The 21373-nt window shown below is 45.6% G+C and overlaps 1 pseudogene; it reads left to right on the top strand.

Moving 5' to 3' along the window:
* The first annotated feature begins 18923 nt into the window (after positions 1–18923).
* On the top strand, positions 18924–19041 carry LOC126204654 (5S ribosomal RNA; annotated as a pseudogene).
* Positions 19042–21373: the final 2332 nt, after the last annotated feature.

Raw genomic sequence — 21373 nt, 5'->3', positions numbered from 1 at the left:
CGCTGCGGTCCGGTCCCAGGTCGACGGGCACGTGCACCTTCCGCCGACTACTGGCGACAACATCGATGTACTGTGGAGACCTCACGCCCCACGTGTTGAGCAATTCGGCGGTACGTCCACCCGGCCTCCCGCATGCCCACTATACGCCCTCGCTCAAAGTCCGTCAATGCACATACGGTTCACGTCCACGCTGTCGCGGCATGCTACCAGTGTTAAAGACTGCGATGGAGCTCCGTATGCCACGGCAAACTGGCTGACACTGACGGCGGCGGTGCACAAATGCTGCGCAGCTAGCGCCATTCGACGGCCAACACCGCGGTTCCTGGTGTGTCCGCTGTGCCGTGCGTGTGATCATTGCTTGTACAGCCCTCTCGCAGTGTCCGGAGCAAGTATGGTGGGTCTGACACACCGGTGTCAATGTGTTCTTTTTTCCATTTCCAGGAGTGTATGTGATGCGTAACCTCATGGTGCAACGATCAACTCTGAAGTGTATTGTGCTGCCCTCGGGAAATTGAAGAAATAACATCGGCGTGTTCGTCGTCACTAAAGTCTCCTCCATGACAACGCAAGGCCTCACTCAAGTTTGGGCACCCAAGAGAAGCTAACAAAATTGCAATGAAGTGTTCTTCCTCATCCACCCATCCATTACGGCCCGGATCCCGCACCTTCCGACTTCCATCTGTTTGTCCCAGCGAAGGACGCACTCCACAGGATGCAGTACGTGGACGATGAGGATGTTGCTGATTCAGCAAGATGTTGGCTCTGATGTCGTCGAATAGTGGCACCACTGGGGACGTACAGGTCCTCGCAGTAAGGTCAGGTGAAGCCGCGGCAATGAACGAAGATCATGTTGGAAAATAGTGTTGTGTAGTCACGATTTTGGGGAATAATATGGTGTATTGGAATCCCGAATAAAGCCAACCGGCTTTCAGAAAAAAAGGTGTTGCATTACTTACTGAACGCCCCTCGACTTTCATTAAAGAAAAGACTTTGCAAGAAAACGAAGGCAACATTTTGAAAGGGAAGAGGAATCATACGCTGAGTGACACTTTACTTCAAGTGTCGTCTGGGCGCTTCCGTAGCGCCTGAAGAAGCACCAAAAGCAAGTGCGGAAATAGCCCGCGCACTCTTGGCGTCGTGCAATGCGCGGCACAAATCACGCCACATATTGCTCCGAAGACTTCCTCCGAAACGTTTCTTGGCGGACCAAAATTATTTCTGTGCAGTGGTACACATATTATGCTATCCAGTGTAAATAAAGTTGGCCAGCCTCGCACTGACCAGCGACACATGATTAAAATTGTCACTTCCTCTGTCGGCCGCTGTGGACGAGTGGTTCTAGGCGTTTCAGTCCGGAACCGTGCTGCTGCTACGGTCGCAGGTTCGAATCCTGCCTAGGGCATGGATGTGTGTGATGTCCTTAGGTTAGTTAGATTTAAGTTGTTCTAAGTCTAGGGGACTGATTACCTCAGATGGTAGTGCTTAGAGCCATTTGAACCATCTCTTCCTCTACGCCACAAATCAATACCCTCTAACAATCCAACTGTAAAAAGTAAAAATCTATTAAAATAGACATTTCTAAAGCAAAAAAAGAAAGAACCCACAAAACTGCTTAACTGGCAGAAAGAACGACTTCGCACACAATGCCTACTTTGCTTTGTTTGACAATGTTTTTCTTTATTCACTGTTTTTTTTCTTTATTGAGTTTCGATTCCCCCCGAACGGGGCGGGCTGGCAGCAGCTTAGAACTCCGCTCTTCAGCCTACAGAATTTGTTTTAAAAAGATGAAGATAATAAATAATAAATGCTGGCGATAAGATCGGTGACTTAAATGGTAAAATGGCGGAAAATTGTGGAACTTAAAACATAAAACAAAGGGTTGATGATGCTAATAAAATACACAGGAAGCAGAAAAATAATAGACATACAATTAAAAAAACATGGCGACAGTCTGGTTTCTGTTAGCAAGAGATATAAAATTCACACCCAGCGACAGCATGCTTTCTGTTTGCAACAGTTTGGAAAGACGCACAACACTGAACACTCACTTAAACACTGCTCTAAAAAGTTGGCACAAATATGACATACCACAGTCGACGGCAGACGGGGGGGAACCTTGACAGATGATGGGAAAGAAAAGGAGGGAAAGGAGAGGAAAAAGTGGGCAGAGGGGGGAAGGAGCCGATGGAGGACGAGGACCCATAAGAGGGGGGGGGGGCTGGGCAGATGCGACAGGGAGTGGGGAAAGGCAGAGGAGAGGAATGCAAAAGGAGGGGGGGAGAAGGGAGGCAGAGAGAGGTTAGGCGGGGAGAAAACAGGATGGAAGGGCGGGAAGAGGGAGCCCGGGGAAAGGATAGAGGAATGGGGGAGATGTCAGAGTTGATAGGAGAGATGAATGGAGGGAGAGAGGACATCATCCGGGAAGGGGAGTTGATGGAAGCCACCTTGTGAAAGGAGATGAATGGTGTAGAGATGGAGGATAGGGGGACACAACAGTGAAGGCAGGGCAGAGGGCGGGGGTCGGAGAGGAGCAATCAGGGGATGAGGGGGATCAAGGCGGGAGGTGTAGAGTATGCAGATATGTTCGAGGAATAGGATCAGATAGGGGAAAGGAATGAGGTCGTAGAGGATCTGTGTGGGGGACAGGAGGGATATACGGAAGGCGAGGCGGAGTGCGTGGTGCTCGAGCATCTGGAGGGACTTACAGAATTTGGGGGGGGGGGCGGATTAAGGACTTGTAGGTGTGGAGGATGGTAGAGGAGTTTGAGGAGTCGGAGGCGGTTGTGGGCCTTGGATTGGATGGAGCGGAGATGAGGGATCTAGGTGAGGTGACGGTCAATGGTGAGGCCAAGGTAGGTGAGAGTGGGGGAGAGGCGGACAGGACGGGCGCAGATGGTAAGGGAGAAATCCAGGAGCCGGAAGGAGCGAGTGGTACGACCTACGATGATTGCCTAGAGAGGACAATCACTGAACGCCTATGCTATACATAGTTAGTTGATAGTTTTTACCCAGTATAGCGTGCCTTCCATATTTACTTTGTTTTCGTACATTGTATGCATAACTCTAGTATTTTCTTGTTCCTTCTCTGTTCATTTAGTATACTGAATTAACTAGATAATGTTGTTCATGCACTGCTACGGAATTTTATCATTCTTTTCTTGCAATGGCGTGACGCAGGGTATGAGGGGCCCTCTGACGGTCACGTTCCTCTAACCACTACTCGCCTATGCGTAATTCTGGCGTTAGTGCTAACAGAGGATGCTGATTATGCACAGCAGTATGTTTTCTTTCATTGTGGCTTCTTTAGTTATTTGTTTTTATATTATTGTGTTCACTATGAAAGCTGTTTATTAATTATGTCATTATCTAGAAAATTGGCACTTGAGCATATGTCAATTACTGTCTCTTAACTCTTCCTCTTTTTAACAATCTAACTTTTGTCGTGTTCTATTTCATCGCTTTTTATTACTCTAATGCCTCTTATACCTTGTAAGGCCATTACAGATCTTACCGATTGTGTCCCCCCTTTATTTTACGCTGTTCAATTAATCATTCAAGACTTGTGTATGCCTACACTAGCGACATCTGGCGAACTTACAACACAAACATCTTGTGGCTACTGTACGACAGCTTGTTTTCAGCAGTAGTGCTTCTGACGACATGACTCGTGCATATGCTGTTATTTATATATATTTGACGATGCTGGTGCTCATTTTGCATTTAACATTTGACTATTCCAATATGGCTGAAGTACATTAGGACATTGTTTTCATAAAACAGGTATGCCTCTTCATACTTAAAGAGCACAAATGCATACGTATGTCAGTAGCACTTTTCATTATGGTCTATTTATAGTTTTAAGCTGTAGACAGTCTGCAAATGTATTTATTTTCCAGCATTTTCCTGCAGATCTGGAGATGGTCACTATAGACCGAAACCGGTAATCTGTTGACAAAAAATTTTGCGATCATATACGCAAAATAAAGGAAATTTATTCTATATACGGGTCACTGTTTCACTCGCGACAAATTCGCAGCTTGTGATACTGTCAAAAGTTTCTCATATCAGACCACTGGATTGGAAAATGAGATCCGAAAACAGTTACTACGTCGTCTAGAATCGGTTTATACACAATCCACTCACATTAATTTGACCGCCTGTCAAAAGTCTGAATGAATACCCTTGCAGAGCGGACTGAGGCGAGATGTGCCGGAAGAGGATCAGTGGGGTTCTGGAAGGTACCAATAGGGTTGTGGAACCGTGCCGATTCCAAAGTCGTGGTCAGCTGCGCTAAGTTCTCGGTTGAGGGAACGTGGCACAAGCAGCCCGATCGAGGTGGTCCCACATGTTCTCGATTGGGTTTTAATGCGGAATGTTTTATGGCCAGGAGAGTAGTGTACACTCATCCTGGTGCTGTTCAAACCACGCACGTACGCTGCGAGTTACACGACACGTTGCACTATGCTGCTGGTAGATGCCATCGCGTCGAGGAAAAACTCCATTTAGGGGTGCACACGGTCCGCAAAAGTAGATGCATCGTTGTGTTGATCGATTGTGCCTTCCAGGAAGACGAGATCGTCCAGCGAATGCCACGAAAAGATTTCCCAGACCTTAATTGTTGCAGTGTTTTTGCTTTCAGACGTTTCACGCCGTACACGCCAACGGCCGTCTATCCGACTGAGCACAAAACGTGGTGCACCTGGAAAGCCTACCTGTCGCCGCTCATTGGACGTCCAGTTGCTGTACTCTTATCGTCGTGCGAACTCCAGCCTTCGTCGCCAACGAATAGCAGTCGTCACGGGTGCATTAACCAGGCGCCTGCTGCAGAGGTCGCGCAACGATCGTTGAGGAGACAGTAATGGTAGCCCCTTGGTCCATCTGGGTGGTCAGTTGCTCAACAGTTGCACGTCTATTCGCCGGTACGCATCTCCGCAACCGTTCACGCCCGTCATCTATCTCCCGTGGTGCCTCAACGCCGGTTTTGGGTAGCGTCATTTTGCCGTGTACGGTGTACTCTAACCACGGCGGCACGCGAACAGTTTACTAACTTAGTCGTTTCGGAGATGCTTCCACCATTAACCCGAAACCCAACGAACATGCTCTTTTGAACATCAGATAAATCGCTCCGTCTCCGCATTACGACAACGACTGCTCTCTTCCCCCCCTCCCCCTCTACGTGATTTATGTACCTCCCACTGGTAGCGTTGCGATCTGGCGTTTGCGAGTGATTATTACACATTCACGTCGAACACAGGCGGTGGCTACGCTTATGTGACTGTCCCGAGTGTATTACCAGGAATACAGTTAAAGTTGATTTTCTTCTATAGATAGGATTGTGTATTCCGTTGCGTTTAGCTGCACTACTGGCCATTAAAATTGCTACACCACGAAGACGACGTGCTACAGACGCGAAATTTAACCGACAGGAAGAAGATGCTGTGATATGGAAATGATTAGCTTTTCAGAGCATTTCACACCTACAACATGCTGACATGAGAAAAGTTTCTAACCGATTTCTCATACACAAACAGCAGTTGACTGGCGTTGCCTGGTGAAACGTTGGTGTGATGCCTCGTGTAAGGAGGAGAAATGCGTACCATCGCGTTTACGACTTTGATAAAGGTCGGATTGTAGCCTATCGCGATTGCGGTTTATCGTATCGCGACATTGCTGCTCGCGTTGGTCGATATCCAATGATTGTTAGCAGAACGTGGAATCGGTGGGTTCAGGAGGGTAATACGGAACGCCGTGCTGGATCCCAACGGCCTCGTATCACTACAGTCGAGATGACAGGCATCTTATCCGCGCGACTGTAACGGATCGTGCAACCACGTCTTGGTCCCTGAGTCAACAGATGGGGACGTTTGCAAGACAACAACCATCTGCACGAACAGTTCGACGACGTTTGCAGCAGCATGGACTATCAGTTCGGAGACCATGGCTACGGTTACCCTTGACGCTGCCTCACAGACAGGAGCGCCTGCGATGGTGTACTCAACGACGAACCTGGGTGCACGAATGGCAAAACGTCATTTTTTCGGACGAATCCAGGTTCTGTTTACAGCATCATGATGGTCGAATGTGTGTTTGGCGACATCGCGGTGAACGCACATTGGAAGCGTGTATTCGTATTCGCCATACTGGCGTATCACCCGGCGTGATGGTATGGGCTGCCATTGGTTACACGTCTCGGTCACCTCTTGTTCGCATTGACGGCACTTTGAACAGTGGACGTTACATTTCAGATGTGTTACGACCCGTGCCTCTACCCTTCATTCGATCCCTGCGAAACCATACATTTCAGCAGGATAATGCACGACCGCATGTTGCACTTCCCGTACGGGCCTTTCTGGCTACAGGAAAAGTTCGACTGCTGCCCTGGCCAGCACATTCTCCAGTTCTCTCACCAATCAAAAACGTCTGGTCAATGTTGGCCGAGCAACTGGCTCGTCACAATACGCCAGTCACTACTCTTGATGAACTGTGGTACCGTGTTGAAGCTGCATGGGCAGCTGTACCTATACACGCCATCCAAGCTCTGTTTGACTCAATGCCCAGGCGTATCAAGGCCGTCATTAGGGCCAGAGGTGGTTGTTCTGGGTACTGATTTCTCAGCATCGATGCACCCAAATTGCGTTAAAATGTAATCACACGTCAGTTCTAGTATATAATATATTTCTCCAATGAATACCCGATTATCATCTGCATTTCTTGTTGGCGAAGCAATTTTAATGGCCAGTAGTGTATTTGAAGCGTAATTTTATGTGCTCATACTCGCTAGCGGATCCAGTTTGCGTTCAGGGTTTGACGGGGCTTAATAGATAACTTTCAACACGAGCATAGTGCGCATGGTGTGTTGCAATATATGTACTGTCGTCAGAGAAGGCTGTGTCCGGTGGTGGGGGTCTGTAATTATATGGACTGCTCGGTGTGGGGTGAGGCCGTAGCGTGGCGCCTGCCTGCGGGCGGTGCTTAATTATCAGACCGACTGCGCCCGTCGGCCCCTCCACTGCAAACACTCAGCGAGGGGCCGGCCAGCAAAACACCGCGAAACACCGGCGGCCAGCCACACGGTGGCGCACAGCACAACGTGCAGGGCCTGAAGCCGCTTTCACACCGTCTATTTTCTTGTCTCAGCTGACTGCTCAAGACAGCGCCTGCGACGTTTTACTCCTGTACTGACAGTCTCGTCTGTTTCTTTTGTAAACCCTCGTCGTCAGTTTTGTAAAGGTCTCGTCGGCACTGCTGTGGAGGCCGAGTTGCCACTGTTGTAACGATAGGCCGAGGTCGTGAGTTCGTGAAACGGCTTGTGGTGCAGTACGCCGCTAAGACAATTTCTCACTGCCACAGCTATGCCACAGGGTCAGGTAACAGAATACGAGAACGAAGTTTCTACAACACTCCAACAACTCATTGGTTACTAATGAGTTTAAAAGGTTTACTTATCATTATGACCTGTTGAATGATTAACACTGCATGTAATACAACACAAAAAAGTCCCTCAGTGGCGAAGTGTAAATAATCGTAGGTAAACTTCACAGTACATACCAAATGCAATTTACAACAACTGTCTGTTCGCTTCTAAGAGTTCACTAAACGACGTTCCCTGTCTATGCCAACCATGGACGATGATCTATAACCAGGTGGGCGAGTGCTGCTCTTCTATCTCCCGAGTAGGCATCTCTCCGTTGTCGTTCGGTCGTTGGCTGAGGCGAAGTCGATATCTTCATCTTCAGCGCCGCCCGTGGCGCTGGTGGAACTCGCGCAAGTCTCTATGTCACTGGTACCAGCTCTCATCTTTGCGCCTGTGGTGCTTTTGCCCTGGCTGTGTCTTGTTAGGACGACAGAGTGGTTTCGGCAGGTCATTTTTGTTTAGAAGTCAACGCACAAATTGCGTTTGATGTGAGAGCAGTCTGCTGTGTAGTCTGGCATGCGAACTGTGGAAGTGAGGTTATGAAGCACTATTCTTTTTACGAAAAAAAGTCGAAATATAGTACAATATGTAGGAACCAGCGATGATAATACAGTTTACTAGGGACGAAAGGGGAATTCATAGCGGACATTCTTGTAAAAGGTCGCGTGGTATTTTCTTTACACTCTAGAGAACGGAAAAAATACGAAAAGTGTCATCCAAACATTTCAGAACACACACATTTACTTGTTCCAAAATATATATATACTTTCAAACACATTAAAGAATATCTAGAACGCAGAAAATAGCGTATTTTTGCTTTAGCCTTTGTATTTCTTTTTCTTGCTAAGTGCCAAAAACATTGGAAATTAATTTTCTCGCCAAATAAATCTGACTTTTTGACTGCTGAAATAATTTTCATTAAATACGTTAATCTGTTTACGTTCTAATTTATTCATAGCGTAGGCTTTTTCTTTATAAACCATTAATGTCTTTATGTTTTCAAATATTTCGTCTCTCTTTTAAGGGAAACTTAGTAGGAAAAAATATACGAGGACCTTCTGTGAGTTTTCATAGTGTCACAAAAATAAAGCAGACAACACAATAAAGATCAAGGAAGTACGAAAGCACCAAATCCATTTCCATAATACGAGTTGCTCGGCCAGAATACGTTAACTTTCGATTTTAGCAGCCATCGCCAAAGTGCGCTGTTTCTGCAGTATGCAGCACACTCGGATTTTGGACCTCTACACTCGTCACAACCTATAGATCATTAACATAATACGCAGTCATTTCCATGTATTCGTGAAAACACCTCTGAAATCTTGAATCAGCCATACAAAGAAATATGGGTAATGTACAAACTTATAAATACGGCACCTAAACTAAAAAACGTGGTCTCGGAGACTTTCTGTACACTACCTGCATCTGTTTCCCTTGTCTACAACACGATTTTGTAAACGTCTCTATGGGAACGCCTCTTTGTAGTTCTATAGACCACTATCGTTTCTGACTGTGCTTCGCAGCTAGAAGCTGTCAAAAGTGCTTGCAGGGGTCAGGCATTTCCTTAAGGTGACTCGACTGTAAGAGTGTCTTAGTAGTACAGAATAAGTTTATTAAAACTGCGACATTTTTCACGCATCTCAGTCCTTACGACTTTACATCTCTTGAACTATGCATCGTATAATGGTGCATTTGTGTAGGTACATACTATTGTATCCCGCCTGGATAGGCCGAGTGTGAAGGAAACGAGTAGGAGCAGGAGAGATGAAGCACTTCGGTACTGCATGTAACTTTAACACTTTTAATAGAGTCAAAAACACAAGTAAAAATCAAATGCATACATAGCTTTGGCTAGGATGAGCACGTAGGTGTGAAGTCGTAGTCCATGTCTAACCCTGTGAAGTTAGGATGACTGTTCTGTGTAACCTCAAAACTAACAAATACTCGTTGCTGTCCAAACTTCAACTGAACGTAACTAATACAAAGTCTGAATAGCAGCTTAGCCCACTCGGTAGTGGAAGCGATATTTCCAGGCCATCTGCTCTTGATGAAATGGGCAGAAATCAAGACGGCATTCCCTGAGCTCCGCAACGTCGGCCAGAGGGCGCTGTGGTCGGCGTAGTTAGTCTTCTCTCGTAGTGCCAACTTACGAGAGCGTGCACCTACGTTGTGGCATCGTAACTATCGACGCCACACATTCAACGGCATAGTTTTTCACGCATGTTAGTGTTTATGACGTCATATCTCCTGAACTATGTGTGGTACCATGATATAGCTTTTTAGGTGCATTTAGCGACATACGAAGATACCATCTGCGAAATTTATTACGAATAGAGTTAGTGGCCCAGAAGTAACAAATTTAAACGCCATGCGACATGACTCAGTATTTCACGCATTTCACTGTTTATAGCTTCATATCTCTTGATCAATGGTAGGTGGTTCTTATCCCCGCAGCGTTTTTTGCCTGATAGTGAGGGATAAACGTAACTAGTTTGACTGAAATCGGCCTAGTGGTTCAGGAGGAGATGTGGGACACATATAGATCTTTTCGCATTGCGTTTCGAGCCCTGCAGTCCCGTCTTCGCATGCCTCGCATCATTATGCCATTATTTGTTCACTTGACTACATAAAAATGGGTCAACGAAAATGGTATAGCACTGACCTGCAACATGCCGTATTCTTCTATTTGACCTTGGAAACATGCAGGCGAATATGCCCTTCTCACTGAACTCGAGACTTCCCCTTTACCACCTTTCCTGCGGGTCCACACATGTACGCTTTCATGGTCCATGCTTCGGTCACGACTTCGTCTTGACCTGTAGCAAAAGCCAAAAGGCTCAGTTCCTCCTGAAGCCCTCCGCTGCCAATTGTTCTCAATTCTCGGCGAGTTCCAGGGCTCGGGAATGGTCAACACTAATGGTTCGAAGGTCGATGGCCACGTTGGTTTCGCTCACGCTCGCGCTGGACATACTGAACAGCGCTCCTTACCGGCTGGCTGCATTGTTTTTGCTGCAGAGTTGGTAGTCATCTCTCGCGCTCTTGAGCATGTCCGCTCCTGCGCAGGTGAGTCCTTCTTCGTCTGTAGTGACTCCTTAGGCAGCCTACAAGCTATCGACCAATGCTTCCGTCGCTATCCTGTGGTGATGACTATCCAGGACAGGAGGCTGTTTATGCCCTCGAAAATATTGGACGTTCAGTGGCCTTCTTCTGGATCCCAGGACATACCGGAATTCCGGGAAATGAGTATGCTGACAGGCTGGCCAAACAGGCTACCGGTAAACCGACTCTAGAGATCGACACACTGGAGACTGCTCTCTGATCGGTGTTACGTCTAAAGTTTTCAGGATCTGGGATACCGAATCTTGCATCCTCGGTACGCCAAATAAACTACGTGTTATCAAGGAAACAACGAATGTTTGGAGGTCATCCATGCGACCCACTCGCAGGGATTCCATTGTCCTTTGCCAGCTCCGCATCGGCCACACCTGTCTGAGTCACAGTCACCTCCTATGTCGCGAGTCAGTGTGTCAGTGTCACTGTTGATCCCACTTGACTGTGGTCTACATCTTGTTGGAGTGCCCAGTTTTAGTCCATCTGAGGTGGACGTTTAGCCTTCCCGCCACACTGCTTACGGTGTTAGAAGACAATACCTCAACGGCTGATCTAGTTTTACGTTTCCTTCGAGAGGGAATTTCTTATCCCTCAGTTCAAGTGTGACCGTCACCCCATCTCTCCAACGACTTCCCCCTCCCTCCATTTGAGCTCTTCCTCACTCTTTCTTTGCTGTTTATTCCCCTTGGTGTACGTCTTTTCGCTATCTGTGTTTCTTCAGCCTGTGTTTTCCGGCTGGAGATTTTAGTGTGTTGCACAGTAGGTGGCACATCATTTTCTATTTTGACGATCAGCCAGCTCAGGCCCATTATTTTAGTACCTTCAATTGCTTTTTCTACCTTTTAGTACACGTTTTCCTCTTTTGGTCTGCTTCTTTCGTTTTCTTTTTCAGTATGATTCCCAGTTAGCCAGTTAGTTTTACGTCTTTTTACTTTTCCCAACTACTTTAGGGAATGGCTATAATCAGAGGCCCACTTTCATGAGGACAAAGAGACTGATGGCCCTGTACTTTGGTCCCTTTACTCTCCAACATCATTCACGCGCCGTGCTTCATCGCCAGCAGGCTACCCGCAGCCATGTCACTGCTATTGTGCAGTGACGACGTTGGTGGCTGGGGCGTTCTTAAGCCCACAGCGCGACGCTGTATGAAACGTTATCCAGCAAGTTGAGAATTCAGTACGCGTGTGGGAACTGGACTTCGCCATGTAACAACACCTGTCCAGCATAATGAACTTCTCAACACGTCATGGCAAAAGCATATTTTAAAGGCGGTGCCGTTGAAACATACTACTGTGCTTCCCAGGTTGTTGGATATGGTTCGGCACCCGTTCGGAAGACCAGACTGCTTAGCAAATGAGCGGCCATCGGTGAAAATTATCAACTCTACCCATTAGCGTTTACCCAGGACGAATCGGTACTGTACTGAGTAAATGATGGTCCAGCACGATGCAGGCTGCAAAGTGCCAGTTTTGACTTCATATACGTCCATGCGTCATCTCGCAGTGGCACCTTGGAGCTGGACGTTTTCCTGTAGCCTTCGTGTTCATCGTAAGATAGATAGTCGACTTGATGCTGCCAATTATACCCACGTCATGAGTAATATTATGGTTTCACCAGTGTAACAACTATGTCCTGAATGAGTAATCTGTTTCGGGCAAGGCCAGTCTTGGATACACATGTCAGTGGTGGTACAGGAGAGATTTGCAAAACAGAACGCGATTTCTCTTGTCGATTGGCCTCCTTCTGCACAAGACCTAAACCCTACAGAAAATGTCCCGGAAGATATGAAACGGAGAAAGCGAGAAAACTGTCCTTACCCCATGCCAAAAAGCCGTTACGATCCTTGGAACGTCACGCCTGCTGGCTGGGAGGCGATGACAGAAACTGAGAGGTTTATTACCCACCTAACAGACTTCTTCCCTCACAGAGTGCAGACAGTGATTAAAACTGGAGGCCACTGAGGGCGATATTAAGAGGTAAAAAACCACATTTTGTGCCCTTTTGAGAGCCAAGAATATCTTAATAAGCACCGCGAACTGTCCGTTCTATTAATTTCATGATTTCTATTGATTACACAAATTAAAGGAGTAACACAAAAATATTGCACTAAGCCAGATGAAAACCAAAGTTCATTGGCAGGCATTTGCCTACGAGACGACTATCTCTTTGAAGGGCAGGCAAAACTGTAACTAACCACATACGTAGACGGTTTCAATGGGCAGTGATCACTGTGGCTAACCACATAATATTTTCTGCCTTTAGCGCTCAGGGGCCAGTAGTCTCTCTGCCAACCAGCTAATTGTTACCTAAAATGCCGCTATATGGCAGTGAGGGTCTTCTGCGCGAATTTTTGCCACGTATTCAGAACAATAGTTGATACTTCTCCGTTGTTAGCACTGTTCTTGGAAGCGGCGTGCAGTATTCTCTGTAGCTCTTCTTTATACGACTATTTTTGGTAAGTAATTGCTTATATTTATGTGTTGAACACATAATGTAACTTTAAATTGAAATAGAATTTCCCATGTTTTACTGACAAATTACTGTGTGGTTAGTGCTGCTAACCACCGCTCTTCTGCTCCACCCAGTATATTTTCTTCGTCGTCCATCGAATATGTCTAGCCGAAAAGGAATAACTGAGGACGAATGTTACCGAATTTTGTTTGAAGAAATACCATCTAGTGACAGCAGTGATGACAGCGATGGCACTGATGGAAATGACCCCACATTCACGACAAGCTGTTCAAGTTCTAGTCCTGTGTGCAGTCGTGTGGTTCTACATTTAACCAGTGGTCTTCATGGATAGAATCATATTATTTTCATGGACCATTATTTTACATCATATGATCTGTTCAAGGACCTAAAATCCAATGGTGTGTACGCTTGTGGAACAAGAAATCCCAGAAGGAAAAACATACCAAAACTCAAGGAGGAAAAGGAACTTCAAAGAGGGGAATTCGATTACAAAATAAGCAATGATGGAATAGTAATCTATAGATGGAAAGATAACAGGGCAGGCAACTTAATTTCAACATGTCATTCACCATCAGATGTGTCCACAGTGTTCTTTTTGTTGTGGTCTTCAGTCCTGAGACTGGTTTGCTGCAGCTCTCCATGCTATTATATCCTGTGCAACCTTCTTCATCTCCCAGTACCTACTGCAACCTACATCCTTCTGAATCTGCCTAGTGTATTCATCTCTTGGTCTCCCTCTACAATTTTTACCCTCCACCCTGCCCTCCAATACTAAATTGGTGATCCCTTGATGCCTCAGAACATGTCCTACCAACCGATCCCTTCTTCTAGTCAAGTTGTGCCACAAACTTCTCTTCTCCCCAATCCTATTCAATACCTCCTCATTAGTTATGCGATCTACCCATCTAATCTTCAGCATTCTTCTCTAGCACCACATTTCGAAAGCTTCTATTCTCTTCTTGTCCAAACTGGTTATCGTCCATGTTTCACTTCCATACATGGCTACACTCCATACAAATACTTTCAGAAATGGCTTCCTGACACTTAAATCTATACTCGATGTTAACAAATTTCTCTTCTTCAGAGACGTTTTCCTTCCCATTGCCAGTCTACATTTTATATCCTCTCTACTTCGACCATCATCGGTTATTTTGCTCCCCAAATAGCAAAACTCCTTTACTACTTTAAGTGTCTCATTTCCTAATCTAATTCCCTCAGCATCACCCGACTTAATTCGACTACATTCCATTATCCTCGTTTTGCTTTTGTTGATGTTCATATTATATCCTCCTTTCGAGACACTATCCATTCCGCTCAACTGCTCTTCCAAGTCCTTTGCTGTCTCTGACAGAATTACAATGTCATCAGCGAACCTCAAAGTTTTTATTTCTTCTCCGTGCATTTTAATACCTACTCCGAATTTTTCTTTTGTTTCCTTCACTGCTTGCTCAATATACAGATTGAATAACATTAGGGAGAGGCTACAACCCTGTCTCACTCCGTCCCCAACCACTGCTTCCCTTTCATGTCCGTCGACTCTTATAACTGCCATCTGATTTATGTACAAATTGTAATTAGCCATTCTCTCCCTGTATTTTACCCCTGCCACCTTCAGAATTTGAAAGAGAGTATTCTAGTCAACATTGTCAAAAGCTTTCTCTAAGTTTACAAATGCTAGACACGTAGGTTTGCCTTTCCTTAATCTTTCTTCTAAGATAAGTCATAGGATCAGTATTGCCTCACGTGTTCCAACATTTCTACGGAATCCAAACTGATCTTCCCCAAGGTCGGCATCTACCAGTTTTTCCATTCGTCTGTAAATAATTCGCGTTAGTATTTTGCAGCTGTGACTTATTAAACTGATAGTTCGGTAATTTTCACACCTGTCAACACCTGCTTTTTCTGGGATTGGAATTATTATATTCTTCTTGAAGTCTGAGGGTATTTCGCTTGTTTCATACATCTTGCTCACCAGATGGTACAGTTTTGTCAGGATTGGCTCTCCCAAGGCAGTCAGTAGTTCCAATGGAATGTTGTCTACTCCGGGGGCCTTGTTTCGACTCAGGTCTTTCAGTGCTCTGTCAAACTCTTCACGCAGTATCGTATCTCCCATTTCATCTTCATCTACATCCTCTTCCATTTCCATAATATTGTCCTCAAGTACATCGTCATTGTATAGACCCTCTATATACTCCTTCCACCTTTCTGCTTTCCCATCTTTGCTTAGAACTAGGTTTCCATCTGAGCTCTTGATGTTCATACAAGTGGTTCTCTTATCTCTAAAGGTCTCTTTAATTTTCCTGTAGGCAGTATCTATCTTACCCCTAGTGAGATAAGCCTCTACATCTTAACATTTGTCCTCTAGCCATCCCTTTTTAGCCATTTTGCACTTCCTGTCGATCTCATTTTTGAGACGTTTGTATTCCTTTTTGCCTGCTTCATTTACTGCATTTTTATATTTTCTCCTTTCATCAAATAAATTTAATATTTCTTCCGTTACCCAAGGGTTTCTACTAGCCCTCGTCTTTTTACCTACTTGATCCTCTGCTGCCTTCACTACTTCATCCCTCAAAGCTACCCATTCTTCTTCTACTCTATTTCTTTCCCCCATTCTTGTCAATCGTTCGCTAATGCTCTCCCTAAAGCTCTCTACAACCTCTGGTTCTTTAAGTTTATCTAGGTCCCATTTCCTTAAATTTCCACCTTTTTGCAGTTTCTTCAGTTTTAATCTACAGTTCATAACCAACAGATTGTGGTCAGAGTCCACATCTTCCCCTGGAAATGTCTTACAATTTAAAACCTGGTTCCTAAATCTCTGTCTTACCATTATATAATCTATCTGAAACCTTTTAGTATCTCCAGGATTCTTCGATGTATACAACCTTTTTTCATGATTCTTGAACCAAATGTTAGCTATGATTAAGTTGTGCTCTGTGCAAAATTCTACCAGGCGGCTTCCTCTTTCATTTCTCTCCCCCAATCCATATTCACCCACTATGTTTCCTTCTCTCCCTTTTCCTACTCTCGAATTCCAGTCACCCATGACTATTAAATTTTCGTCTCCCTTCACTACCTGAATAGCTTCTTTTATCTCATCATACATTTCATCAATTTCTTCATCATTGGCAGAGCTAGTTGGCATATAAACTTGTACTACTGTAGTAGGCATGGGCTTCGTGTCTATCTTGGCCACAATAATGCGTTCACTATGCTCTTGGTAGTAGCTTACCCGCACTCCTATTTTTTTTTATTCATTATTAAACCTACTCCTGCATTACCCCTATTTGATTTTGTGTTGATACCTCTGTAGTCACCTGACCAGAAGTCTTGTTCCTCCTGCCACCGAACTTCACTAATTCCCACTATATCTAACTTTAACCTATCCATTCGATGAGCTCCCTGTCTGTTTGTACTTGACTTCTACCGAATGTTGACATTGGTTGTGCTACTCTTACATACCCGGCGGACGTGCTGTACTTAGCGACTATTTTACCACCGGAATATTTTACCCAAGAGGAGGCCATCATCATTTGATCATACAGTAAAGCTGCATGCACTCGGGAAAAATTACGGCCGTAGTTTCCCGTTGCTTTCAGCCGTTCGCAGTACCAGCACAGCCAGGCCGTTTTGGTTATTGTTACAAGGCCAGAACAATAACCAATATCACTTGTCCAATTGTATTGAAAGACTACAATTCCAGTATGAACTATGTGGATAATTTTGATTGACTAAAGTCAGACTATGCTATTGACAGAAAAAGCAAGAAATGGTGGATGAGATTGTTTTTTTTTCACTTTTTAGCGACAGCGAATTCTATCAGCAACAAAAGAACGCGAAGGGAGCTCCATAAGCAGGGAATCGTAGGGCGAGGTGGAATTCCAAAACCATTCATCAGTGATGCAAATGGCTGCAACAGGAAAATGTGATGCCCGGACCCATGAAACATGGACTGTGCAACAATGTAAGAACGTAATTGCGTCGGTTGAGTCTTATCTCACATTGTTTATAGATTCTGGCCGAGTTTATGTCCCTAGATGGTATGGGCTAGGTGGCGGTTTGGGTAGACATATCGAGGTATTCCTTGGGCCACATGGAAACTCGACAGCGTCGTATTACTGCCACGGATTATGTGATTATTTTGGCTGATCAGTCAGTTCCATGGTAAAATATTAGTTCCCCAACGGCGATGAGAATTGTGTAAACAGGGGCCATGTCGTCTTGGAACGCGGCGGGCAACTCAAATTTCTACGACGGCCTTTTATGTGCTCTCAAGCGTACATGGCAGGTCCCACGGGCTCAACCGTAATAGGAAATGGCAAATGCTACACTATGAAGTACCAACACCATATCTGTCAAATTCTGTGGATATTTTTATCGCATAACGGCTATTAGATTATTAAATTTTCATCCCATTTGTAACTGATGACGATGATCATCAGTATAGTGTGTGGCCTCCAAAACCAGGTATAAATTATTATACTCGTTGCGGTGTGAAATTAAATGGCCTCAGAATGTCGTCTTGAGGAATTTCTCGCCATGATTTAAATACATGCTATATCAGTGCATGGTGCCTCGTATAAAAGCTTAATTCTTCCCACCGCACTGCAGACAGGTGCTCTATGGGTGACAAACCAAGGCACAGAGTCACGCGTATCCGTACATTCCTCAAGGCAACTGAGAAGCTACCTGCCGTTTGGGGTCTTGCATTATCCTGATGGAATATTCAATTTCGTCCTCTGATCATGAAGGACGTGACAGAAGGGTTTGCCATTCTTGCCACATACTGGCAAGCATTCAGACTCCCTTCAGCAATTATCAACTCAATCCTGTTGCATAAGAGAATAGTAATTAAGTGTAGAAATAACATTTTGTTATACCTGGCTGGGACAACGCTAAGTACAGCACGTCCGCCGGGTATGTAAGAGTAGCACAACCAATGTCAACATTCGGTAGAAGTCAAGTACAAACAGACAGGGAGCTCATCGCCTCCTAGTGTGTGACAGAGGACTGCAGGAACTTAGACAACAGTGCAGAGCAGACACAATTCTCTTCTCTAAGGAGACTATGCGTGTTAATTACACCTAGGAATGACAAAGACAGCCTTTCAGGCTGCTGCAAAATTTGCATGAAGGAACGCTCAGAAGCCCTGAAGCTATCCAAGATGACCTACATCCTCAGAAAATCGGAGCAGATTCGGCCACCGATGCAGGAGGTATCACATCACCATCCTTCCATTCACTCTAAGAGTTAGGCCACTCCATTATCACCACTGATACCGATAGAAGGTCATCTCCGCTGGTTGCAGGATGCCCTGGTGACCACAACGAACGTACAAATTAATTTGCGATGAAATGTAAAATGACTCATTCTGCATCATTACGATCCATCGTGCAAAGTGATCCATGGGACATGTGACTAACTAAATAACTAACTAACAACATTATTACCATCGTATAATATGAAAATATCGTCAACGTATCTGTTCCATAAAACTGTTCTTCTAACATGTTGAGGGAATTTTGTCACACTTCTTGTTCAAAGTTCGTCATAAAAATGTTCGCTATGGAATAGGAAAGTGGCGAATTCACGACTAAGCCTTCTTCTTGTTATTACTGGAGTGGCCTCCACTTTACTCGTGGTGACAGGTGTGCAACCGACGACGTGACAAGAGCTGTCGGAGTCGTCCATCTTGTTCTAACATCCTAACAGCCCTAGTGGTCTGGAAACCGATTCAGAGAATGGCGGCGTTAGTGTCTGTGTGACAGGTACAGGGGCTGGACAAAAATATGGAAATCTCACAAACACAAGACATTACAATGCCCAATGCGCTGTAGGGAACCAGTTAGCGTTCAACGCGACTTCCAGTCGTCTCGGAATGGGTAAATACAGGTCATGAATGGTCTTAAAGGGAATCTAATACAATTCTGCCAACGGCCTTGCCGCAGTGGTAACACCGGTTCCCGTCAGATCACCGAAGTTAAGCGCTGTCGGGCTGGGCTAGCACTTGGATGGGTGACCATCCGGCCTGCCGGGCGCTGTTGGCAAGCGGGGTGCACTCAGCTCTTGTGAGGCAAACTGAGGAGCTACTTGATTGAGAAGGAGCGGTTCCGTTCTCGGAAACGGACATACGGCTGGGAGAGCGGTGTGCTGAATACATGACCCTCCATATCCGCATCCAGTGACGCCTCTTGGGTGAGGATGACACGGTGGCCGTCGGTACTGTTGGACCTTCATGGCCTGTTCGGAAGGAGTTTAGTTTTTAGTTCATACAATTCTTCTTTCAAAATACTGGCATCTTCAGGTAATGATGATGGAGATTGATAGTGGTCACGCACCATTCTCTCCAAAGTGGACCACAAAGGCTAAATAATATTGACACCTGGTGACTGTGGTGACTAAGGGAGTTGCGACAATTCATCCACCTGCTCACGAAACCAGTCCTGGACGATGAGAGTTGTGTAAACAGGGGCCATGTCGTCTTGGAACGCGGCACCGCCGTTGGGGAACTAATATTTTACCATGGAACTGACTGATCAGCCAAAATAATCACATAATCCGTGGCAGTAATACGACGCTGTCGAGTCACCATGTGGCCTATGGAATACCTCGATATGTCTGCCCAAACCGCCACCTAGCCCACACCATCTAGGGACATAAACTCGGCCAGAAGCTATAAACAATGTGAGATAAGACTCAACGGACGCAATTACGTTCTTACATTGTTGCACAGTCCATGTTTCATGGGTCCGGGCATCACATTTTCCTATTTGCATCACTGATGAATGGTTTTGGAATTCCACCTCGCCCTACGATTCCCTGCTTATGGAGCTCCCTTCGCGTTCTTTTGTTGCTGATAGAATTCGCTGTCGTCCTCTTATTTTCCGTTTCAATTCTCTTCAATGACAGTCCGTCGTGTTCACTCAACATACATTCCCGTCCACATTGTGACGTAGCGGATGATACAAAACAGTTAAAACTTTCGTGGCCACTTCTTGACAAACTGCCTGTTGGCTTCTGTCTCGGATTCTTCGGCCGAGGTTTTGTTTAACGATTTTTCTGACGTTTCCCCAGCACGAGTGACAGGCATTGGGGAAGCTTCACCCTCCAGTGTTGGTCAGTCCACCACCAGCAATGGAGGGTGAAGTTTTGCCAACGCCGGTCTTTCGTGCTGGCGATCCGTCAAAAAATCATCAAAGAAACGTCAGCCGAAGAACCCGAGACAGAAGCCAACAGGCAGCTTGTTAGCGGCTGATGTTTCTCCAGTTTCCGTGGAAGCGTTATAGATCTTCGGCACGGTGATTCTTGCAACACCAAACACTTCGGCCCCTTGTTTACGGAACCACCCACCTCACGAGCACCAACAATGTTCCCACGCTCGAATTCACTTAGGTCCGACATAGTGCACTCGGATCAACACAAAACACTGTCGTGATAACGACTGACTCTTTTAACCTACTGGGGACATTGTATGGGTGCCTTTCGTGATCACATACAACAGCCAAACCTGCAGCCTTGGCTAACATCTGCATTTAAATTCAAGCATGCATTTCTCTCGGTGTTCCGATATTTTTATCCAACCTCTGTAGCTCCGCTTTCAGTGACGCCGACTGCAATGGTCGCAGCAAACACATTACATGGCTGTGGTCGTTGGTCTGCTACAAAAAAATAAACACTCGACCTGTAGGTTGTATCGGCAGTTGGTGATGTGTCGGCAGCTGGGCCAACACCTTGTAGATAGAGGTGGCTTAAAAGGCACGCTAGACTAACGCAGACGGGCGTGAAGTACTGGAACAGGATACGTAATTAATGCTATGAAGAAAAGTACGTAGCTGGTATAATACTTATCTTTAATCAATCAGTGTGGTACATCGCACAAAGGAGACTTTAATTACAATCACTGTAAGGCTAATGGCGCCTTGCTAGTTCGTAGCCATTAACTTAGCTGAAGGCTATTCTGTCTCTCGGCTAATGAGAGAGAAAGGCTTCGTACGTCTAGTCGCTAGCTCTGTCGTCCGTACAACTGGGGCTGAGTTCGAGTCAGTCTCTCGAGACCTGCCTTGTGGTGGCGCTAGGTTTGCGATCACACAGTGGCGACACGCGGGTCCGACATGTACTACAGGACCGCGGCCGATTTAAGCTACCACCTAGCACCTGTGGTGTCTGGCTGTGACACCACAGTTGGACTTACCACGGACAAGAGACTGACTTGAAGGTCGCACATAAGCAGTGCAGTCAACAAGGGTTGTAGCTTATTTTATCAAATGTACCCAATTTTTAAGAAGCATGGACTATCAGACAATGTCGACCTGAGTATCTGACTCACCATCACACTTACGGCTCTCTTGTGTGGTTCGGTAGTGTGGTTAAAGGCCGCCG

Source organism: Schistocerca nitens, chromosome 9 (assembly GCF_023898315.1).
Source record: "Schistocerca nitens isolate TAMUIC-IGC-003100 chromosome 9, iqSchNite1.1, whole genome shotgun sequence".
NCBI lineage: Eukaryota > Metazoa > Arthropoda > Insecta > Orthoptera > Acrididae > Schistocerca > Schistocerca nitens.
This window is presented reverse-complemented; position numbering and strand designations above follow the sequence as displayed.